General features: G+C 47.1%; 1 non-coding gene across 1 annotated transcript; it reads right to left on the bottom strand.

Annotated features, from left to right (window-relative positions):
• Window positions 1-2,270: 2,270 nt before the first annotated feature.
• Window positions 2,271-2,396, bottom strand: LOC127207774 (U6atac minor spliceosomal RNA). Its single transcript, XR_007832980.1, has one exon. It is a non-coding gene; the product is annotated as a U6atac minor spliceosomal RNA (small nuclear RNA).
• Between the last annotated feature and the right edge of the window lie 7,230 nt (window positions 2,397-9,626).

A 9,626-nucleotide genomic window follows, 5' to 3' on the forward strand; every position in this document is an offset into this window, starting at 1 on the left:
TAAGTGGTCTTGTGGGTTCTGGAAGAGCAGCCAGTGCTCTTGAATCCTGTGCCATCTTTCCTAGCCTCTCCCTAGCAGTTGTTCACTGCAATTTTGGGGGGGAGCCTTGTGATTCCTGTAGCTTTCAGCTTATTGGGAACCCTGAATTTGTTTACTCTTTGGAGTCCATGAGCCTCCCTCCTAGAGCAGTGCAATGCTCCATGGCCCCAATTCCTTAAGAGTTTCCACCTTCCGTTTGGGAAAGAGCTGAGTCCTCCCCCTTAGTTCCATCCATGCCATTTAGAGCAAATGTAGGCCTGAGTGTGACTTCCCAATGTCCGCCTGTCAGGTGCCACACCCTTGTAGGTAGGCCAGTTCAACCCCAGGGTGCTTTGAGTTTGTTTTAAAATAACCTTAAAAGTTTGCATATTTATGTTAATTTCAAAGTAAGGCATGCAAAAATGACATCTTGGGTAATGTGACATATCTGTTAAGACACAAGGGACAGGTGTGCGGACCTGTAATGTCAGCTGCTCCAATTGCTGAGCAGGAAGGAGTGCGTATGAAGTCCAAGGCCTGGATTGCAGAGTCAAGAGCATTTTAAGACAGACTGTGTCCTGGAGAGATGGCTCAGCGGTTAAGAGCGCTGTTTGCTCTTCCTAGGTCCTGAGTTCAATTCCCATCAACCACCTGGTGACCCACAACCATCTATAAAGTGATCTGATGCCCTCTTCTGCGGTACCTTTAATTCCAGTAGAGACAGGAATGTCACTGAGTTCAGGACAGCAAGGGCTACAAAGAGAAACCCTGTCTCTAAAAACAAAAACAACAACAACAAAAAAGCAGTGAGACTTTTAAAAGACAGGATTGCATATAGTTCAGTGGCAGTGTTTATCTTGGTAAGCACTAATTTTCACTCTGTTAACTAAACCAAAAAATGTAGCCATTGGGTGTGGTGGTGTTAAATATGTAATCCCAGCACTTGAGAATTGGAGGCAGGAGGATGAGTTCAAGACCACCCTCAGCACCATAGTGAGTTCAAGATCAGCCTGGACTACATGTGACCCTGCCTCTCAGAAACAAGACATGACTATTCTAGAAGTTTCCAACTGTGCAGAGTGGAGAGAGCAGTGTGTTGTATTCCGCCCCCCCTTCAACCATGTCACTGATCTTCCACAAATTTGTTTATGAGATTAAAGCAAATATGTAATTTTAATTTTTAGTTTTTTGTTTTTCGTTTTTTGGGTTTTTCGAGACAAGGTTTCTCTGTGTAGCCTTTGCTGTCCTAGACTTGCTTTGTAGACCAGGCTGGTCTTGAACTCCCAGTGATCTGCCTGCCTCTGCGTCCCAAGTACTAGGATTAAAGGCGTGCACCACCACGCCCAGCTTAATTTTAGTTTTTCATTTTTTTTCCCCCTTGGAGACAGGGTTTCTCTGTGTAGCCCTGGTTGTCCTGGACTCATTCTGTAGACCTGGCCTCCATCCAACTCACAGAGATCATCCTGCCTCTGTCTTGAGTGCTGGGATTAAAGGCGCGAGCCATCACGCCCAGCTTCATTGTCTTAATACTTTAAAAGGTGTGTTTTTATCATATGTACACATTTGGTCACAGGAGCATAGGCACATGCACACCTCAGCACAGATCTCAATACACACATATACATGTACCCACTTCCTGGGTTTTTATTACTAAATACACAGAACATGCAAGATGAGTGCCACAGTCAATTTAAAGAAACTAGTGTGGATACCACCTCTTGGTATGACCTGCTCTGGGAGAGCCCACAGGACCTACCAGGCACAGTTACCTGCACATCTGGAGTAGTTTGCAGAGTCTGTTTGCTGGCTAAACATTAAGTACCAGATTTCTATAGGGAAAGCCCCAATATCTGAAGGTGGTGAGCAAATAGATTTTAGCAGATGGGAAATTGAGCTACCAAAACTGGCAACCCTCCAGGCTTCAGACTGAAACTGCCTATGTAAAGTAGTCTACACCTGTCCAGATACACGGTAAAAAGAGCTAGGGATGAGTCGGGCTTGGAGGCTCACGCCTTTAATCCCCGCACTTGGGAGATGAGGAAGGCGGATCTCGGAATTTGAGGGCAGCCTGGTCTACAGAGAGAGTTCCAGGACAGTTAGGACTTCCCAGAGGAAACCCTGTCTCTAAAAAGAAAAAGAGACAGGGACGGTGATCAGAATAGAGTTTTTGAGCAAGACTATAGGATGTAGATAGAAAATTACACCTATGTCTTTGAGGCTCTCCCAATTTGCTTGGACGGGCAATGAAAAAAAAAAAACAGTGGTTAGATGCCACGAAGTAGGTGGCAATGCCTTAACCGTATGCGTGTTGTTAGGCCCAAGGGCCTCTTCCATCCTTGTCAAGGGGAGTGCTAACCTTCTCTCCTTTCATACAACACGACTTTTCCGACGCACACAGCCCATTTATAGGGCCGAAAGATCAAGCCTTTTAGATAATGGTGACTTTATAAAAAAATTATCCACACAAACATGTTAATAGAAGTAATATATTTATCATTATTTTTGATAACTTAAGTGTTTATCCAATGGTAGAGGAAAATTATTTATTTTACCCTGACCAAGCTTTAATTAATTCATAAAACTAGCCAATCAAAAGCCAAAGCGAACACCGGAAGTTGTGAACGCTCTTCAGAAAACTAATTCCCCGGAAACAAAACAGGGCGGCGCACATCCTACAGGGACACGCTTGCCGACAGCGGGAAGTGGAAGTGGTCAGGGACGAATCAGAGGACGAACGTCAGGTGATCCTCCACGGATTTCCGGGTGCCGGCTGGACGCTGAAGCTGAGTGGGGGGGTGGGGCGGGCCGCGCACGGAGTCTGCGCATGCCCCGCGGCACGTAGTACTGTCAATCGCGCATGCGCACCGACGGCTGCCCGCTTCTCCGCTGGCGCTCTGAGGAAGTGGATTGGTTCCCTACACCGTGGTGCTGCTTTTGTACCCACGTCCGGGTATTCTTGGTTAAGTCCATTGTATAGAAGAAGTCATCGAGTCAGAACAGTCTGGTGGTACCATCACCCCCTTGTAAAAACACAGTCGTACCAGTGCGCACGTGTCTATGCAGGGGCTGGCACACCCACACGCGAGCACAAGTGTCATACACATTTTTACAAAGGCACACCTGTGCACGTATGTATACAGTGAAGGGCCCTTCTGTATGTATCTGCTGTGTTTGCTTTGTGTTTTTCAGGCTGTGTTCTCAAGTGTGTTTGTGTGTTACAGCGGGCAGGCAGGGGTCCTGTGCCTGTACACACCGCGCCTGGGAAGTGCAGGCAGGGGCCTTTGAGTTCTAGCCCAGCCTAGTCTACACGAAGGAGATATATCTCGGGTGCAATGAGGACTTCATTAGTTAAGGCAGGTTCGTGGCCAGGCACTGAAGGGATCGAAGTGGCGCCAGGGATGTTCAGTTAGGTATTATGGATGGGGCGGGTGCGCATATCACCTCTGCAAAGTTAGCATTATATGTAGCTAGCCCCAAACATTTCACAGGAAGTACTGCACTAAAGCTGAACTGCTTGCCTGAGATTCATATTTTATGGAATGTTTTGTTTTGTTTTGAGACGGTTTCTCTCTGTAGCCTTGACTGTCCTGAACTTGCTTTGTACACCAGGCTGGCCTCAAACTCAGAGATCTACCTGCCTCTACTTCCCCGAGTGCTGAGATTACCGGCACGTGCCAACACACCTGGCTATGCCATATATATTTGTCCTATACATTTTTTAATTTTAATTTTACTTTAAAAATTATGTGTATGAGTGTTTTGCCTGCTTGTATGTATGTGTACAAAGTACATGCAGACACAAGAAGAGTTCTGATCCCTTGGAACTGGAGTTGGGGGGGCTTGTGAACTGCCATGTGGATGCTGGGTGAACCAGGGTCCTTTGCTTGAGCAGCAAGTCCTGGGTATAAGCAGCAAGCAGATGGCATGGGTGTACTTGTTTATCTGAAATTGCGTGTTGATGTGATGTAACTTCACCTTGATGGTGGACTGTTACCTGGAACTACCAGCTGAAATAAGCCTTTTGGTCAAGGTGGTTTATCACAGCAACAGATGAAGCCAGGGCGCCAGCTAAGTCCAGCTAGTGCAGGGGCGTGAGAGAAAGACAATGCGAATTACACCTGTAAAGGGCCCTTCCTCGGGTTCCAAAATTTGGAACTCCTGGGAAGAACAAGATGGAAGAAATAGTGAGAAAAGTGGGCCTGAGAGTGGTGTGTGACACCCTGTTCACCAGCCCAGCTGTGAAGTGAATTCAGTGGGGACCTTGGTATTGGTTTGCTTTTTGTAGCATTGCTGAGCTCCTGAAGGCCGAGATCTTTTTTTATTTTTATTTTGTTTTTGTTTTTTTTGAGACAGGGTTTCTCAGTGTAGCCTTGGCTGTCCTGGACTCACTTTGTAGACCAGGCTGGCCTTGAACTCACAGCAATCCACCTGCCCCTGCCTCCTAAGTGCTGGGATTAAAGGCGTGTGCCACCTCCGCTCCGCGAAGGCTGAGATCTTGACAAGGTTGAAGAGACCCTGGTGGACTTCAGTGGCTCTAGTCAGTATGCAAATTGAGTTTGTAAAGTGCTAAAGCAACCAAAAGCTGATGAGAAAAAGGAAAACAGATAAAGGGGGCCCATCGGGGTCACTCAAAAGCAAAGTGCTGCTTGGAATCCTAGCACCCACATAAAGACAAAGTCTTGTGGCAATATATCTGTAACTTCAGTGCTGGGAACAGCCCAGGGGAGTGGTAGTGGAGACAGACAGGCCCCTGCAGCTCATTGGCCAGATCTCCAGGCTCAGTGAGAGACCCTGTCTTAAACAATAAAGGTGTAGAATAGTCGAGGAAGACATCCTATGTCAGCCACTGGCTTCCACGCACACATGCACCACAGGCAATTTTTTCACTCTTTTTTCTTTCTTTCTTTCTTTCTTTCTTTCTTTCTTTTTTTTTTTTTTTTTGAGACAGGATTTCTCTGTGTAGCCTTGGATGTCCTGGAACTCCCTCTGTAGACCAGGCTGGCCTTGAACTGACAAAGACCTGCCTGCCTCTGCCTCCCTAGTGCTGGGATTACAGGCGTGCACCACACCCCGCATGAGTTTCAGAGTTTCAGTCCATTATCATCATGGTGGGAAGCACGGGGGCGTGCAGGTAGACATGGTGCTGGAGAGGAAGCTGAGAATTCTACATTGAGATCTGCAGGAAGCAAGAAGTGACACTGGCTCTGGCTTGATCTTTTGAAGGTGGGCTCTGAGGTTTCAAAAGCTCAAGCCAGGGCTAGTGTCACTTCTTGAAGCTCACCTTCAGTGACATACTTCCTCCAAGAAGGCCACACCTCCTAATCCCTCTCAAGTAGTGCCATTCCCTGATGACCATGCATTTTCATCTATGAGCCTAAAGGAGCCATTCTTTCTTTCTTTCTTTTTTTAAAATTTTTATTTAATTTTAACTTATGTGCATTGGTGTGAGGGTGTCAGATCTTGGCGTTACAGAAAGTTGTGAGCTGCCATGTGGGTGCTGGGAATTGAACTCGGGTCCTTTGGAAGAGCAGACAGTGCTCTTAACCACTGAGCCATCTCTCCAGCCCATTCTTTTCTTTTTCTCGAGACAGGGTTTCTCTGTGTAGCCTTGGCTGTCCTGGACTCACTTTGTAGACCAGGCTGGCCTCGAACTCACAGCGACCCACCTGCCTCTGCCTCCTGAGTGCTGGGATTACAGGCGTGCACCACCAAGCCCGGCTTAAGGGAGCCATTCTTACTCAAATTACCACATTCAATTCCCTGGCTCTCCCTGGCTTGTAGCCATATCCTAATGCAAAAAGCCACATTCAGTTCAACTTCAAAAGGCCCTTTAGTCTCAAGGTAGCTTCACAGTCCAGAATCTCTTCTGTGACTCAAGGAAATCTCTTAAATGTATCCCCCCTGTGAAACAAAATTAAAAAGCAGATCGCATACTTCCAGCATCCCATGGCACAGAATCTACGTTATCATTCCAAAACGGAGGAGGGAGCACCGTGAGGAACTGCTGGACCAAAGCAAGACCAAGACCCAGCAGGACAGACTCCACACTCTGCATCTCCACGTCTGATGTCAAAGCGCACTTTAGATCTCCGTCTCCTTTCAGCTTTGTTGACTGCAGCACACTTCTCCCTCAGGGCTGGTTCCACTCCCTGTTAGCTAGCAGCTTTCCCGGGCAGGCATCCCACAACTCTGGCAACTCCACCATCTTGGGATCTCCAACAAAATTCAGGCTTCACCTTCGCAGTTTCTTGGAATGGCCTCTGTGCAGGGACGTCCCTGAGAACACACTGGCTTTCCTTAGCCACGGAGGGAGATTCCACAGCCCTTTTCTTGTGTCATTGACTCTAAAGACAGAGCCATGAGACCGACGCTGCCAATTATGTTGCTTGCTAGGGATTTGGGATTTGGCCCCTTTGTTCAATTACATCTGAATCAGCTTTCTATTCAGTGGTTTCCTTCAGTGCTTAAACTTTTCTTTTTCTTTCTTTCTTTCCTTTCTTTCTTTCTTTCTTTCTTTTCTTTTCTTTTTCCAAGACAGGGTTTCTCTGTGTAGCCTTGGCTCTCCTGGACTCACTTTGTAGACCAGGCTGGCCTCAAACTCAGTGTGAGCCACCTGCCTGTGCCTTCCAAGTGCAGGGACTAAAGGCGTGTGCCACCATGCCCCAGTGCTTAAACTTTATCTTAGTTCTTTTTCACAAGTTGGATGATTAGCTGGGTCAGATCTTGAGCTCAGCTCCACTCTATTTTCTGGTGCTCCTTTTCTCATCAAACTGGACATTTTGTTTATTTCTTTGTCCAGATTGCTCCTTCTCGTTATAGATCTGCGTAAGAGTGACCACTAGCCTGGCATGGTGGCGCACGCCTTTAGTCCCTGCAGAGGCAGGTGGATTCCCATGAGTTTGAGGCCAGCCTGGTCTACAAAGTGAGTCCAGGACAGCCAGAGATACACACGGAGAAACCCTATCTCCAAAACACACACAAAAAAGCCAAAAAACAAAACAACAACAACAAAAAGAGTTACCAGCTCGGCGTGGTGGCGCACGCCTTTAATCCCAGCACTTGGGAGGCAGAGGCAGGCGGATAGCTGCAAGTTCGAGGCCAGCCTGGTCTACAAAGCGAGTCCAGGACAGCCAAGATAACATAGAGAAACCCTGTCTCAAAAAAACTAAAAAAAAAAAAAAAAAAAAAAAAAAGAGTTACCACTAATAGCCAAGCAATACAGCCTATAGGAGGCTGTCTTGAATTCTCCTCTGCCATTACCATTAATTCAAAACTCTTCAATTTAACTTCAGCCAGATTTTTAGGACAAGGCCGAAAAGCAGCCACATTTTATTTTATTTATTATTATTTTTTTTGCCAAAATAGTACAAAAATTGTCTCTAGGTCATTAAGTAATATTCTTCTCCCCTCAAACTTCTTGAGCTGGGCCCTCATAATTCTCATGGCTCCCAGCACCATTGTCTTCCTTGCTCCGACTAGTACGGTCCATTCAGCCCAATTAAAGCAGTCAACTGCTTTCCTAATCCAAAGTCCCGAAGTCACATTGTGCAACAAGAAACATGTCAGGCCTGTCACAGCAACTGCTGTTGTAGTCACTTGTCAGCTGCTTTTTTTTTTTTTTTGGCTACTTTAGTGGGTTCTTTGATTTTTTTTTTCTTTTGAGACAGGGTTTCTCTGTGTAGCCTTGGCTGTCCTGGACTCACTTTGTAGACCAGGCTGGCCTTGAACTCACAGAGCCTGCCTCTGCCTCCCGAGTGCTGGGATGACAGACTTGCGCCACCACACCTGGCTCTTTAGCAGGTTCTTATATCTACCACCCTTCCAATCCTTATTCCTAGTCCCTTCCAACCCCCCAACACTAGGTAGAGGAGAAAGAAGGTCAGAGGGAAAGGTAGTGTAGATCTTTTTAGACTACTTCTTGCTGATAAGGGGCATTGAGTTCCTTGGGGCAAATTCCATCTTTGCTGATAGGATATCCAATTTCTTTACTCACCTCTGTGCAGGACAGTTTCATAGGCTACACAGAGTGCAGCAGCAGGGGAATAGCAGCAGCAGCAGCAGCAGCAGCAGCAGCAGCAGCAGCTACCACCTTCTTTGGAGTGTACCTGATCCATCTTGGGCCTCTATTTATAAGAGCACCCAGAGCCAGAGAGAGGTTGGGGGCAGGTTTGGGGGGCAGGTGGCACACACCTTTAATCCCAGCACTCAGAGAGGCAGAGGTGGGTGTATTGCTGTGAGTTCGAGGTCAGCCTGGTCTACAAAGCAAGTCCAGGACAGCAAAGACTACACAGAGAAACCTTGTCTCAACAAAACAAAACAAACAAACAAAAATAAAAAACCCAAACAAACAAAAGAACTCCCAGAATTTCAAAGGTAAAATAACCTCAGCTGGCAAAAATCATGCCCCTCCTAAAACATGAGATAGCCATAGTTAGCTGCTGTGGACAGTCTGATGCAGCCCCATATCCCACACCTGTGATGAAAACAAAAACATTCACATAACATTACTGGGTTTTGAAAGAATCCAAAATTCTCACTACAGTCAGTGTTTTATTCCTTTAAAGAGACACTATGACTCGTTTCCTCCAATCCTCTCCCCAGTTCTCAGAAAGGGAGAGGCCTCCTCCCTTCCATCTGACCCCAGCCTGTCAAGTCTCATCTGGACTGCCTGTATCCTCTTCCTCTGGCCGGGTAAGGCCACCCCGCCAGGGGGAAGTGATCATCGAGCTGCCAACAGAGTCCACATCAGAGACATTGAGACAGGATTTCACTGTGTAGCCCTGGCTGTCCGGGAACTCACTCTGTAGTCCAGGCTAGCTTTGAACTCACAGACATTTACCTGCCTCTGCCTCCTAAACACTGGGATTAAGGGTGTGTGCCACTACCCACTGGCTACAGCAGTTCTTATAAAGGAAAGCCTTTCATGGGGGCTTGCTTAGTTTCATCAGTTTAGTCCATTAATATGGAGGGGTAAAGGAAACATGCAGGCAGACATAGTGCTGGGGTAGATGGGAGCTCTACATCTGGATCTGCAGGCAGCAGAAAGAGAGAGAGAGAGAGAGAGAGAAAGCCACTGGGCCTGGCTGGGGCTTTTGAAACCTCAAACCTCACTTCCCAGTGACACACTTCTCCCTACAAGGCCACTCTCTTTTGTTAAGTCTCAAACCCTGGGACAAATGGCAAAGGTGCCTATTTAGCATATCAAAGGGAACCTGGCTGATAGGTTCTCCCAGCATCCCTCAGTCCCTCCCTGTTACAGGTCCCCCTGGCTGGCATACCACCGCTCCCTATCCTGTTGGGCTGGCCTGCTCTTCCCCATATAATCGAGCCATTTTGGTTACCCACCTGTTTTTGTAGCTTTGTCCTCCTGGCTGCTTTACCTGGTTCCTCCCCCCTCTCTTCCCCTTCCCTCTTCCCCCCATGGCCCAGCTAGGTCTGGCCATGTCCATTCTGAACTCTCCCAGATGTGTCTGCCTCTGGCTATCCTCTCCCTTTTATCTACCATAAACTTTTCCTTCCTTCATACCTAGGGGCGGCCATGTCCTTGCCTTTTTATTTCTTTGTTTCATTCACCTATGAACCTATAGGGGTGTTTTCATTCAAACCAC

This window comes from Acomys russatus, chromosome 24 (genome assembly GCF_903995435.1).
Source record: "Acomys russatus chromosome 24, mAcoRus1.1, whole genome shotgun sequence".
NCBI lineage: Eukaryota > Metazoa > Chordata > Mammalia > Rodentia > Muridae > Acomys > Acomys russatus.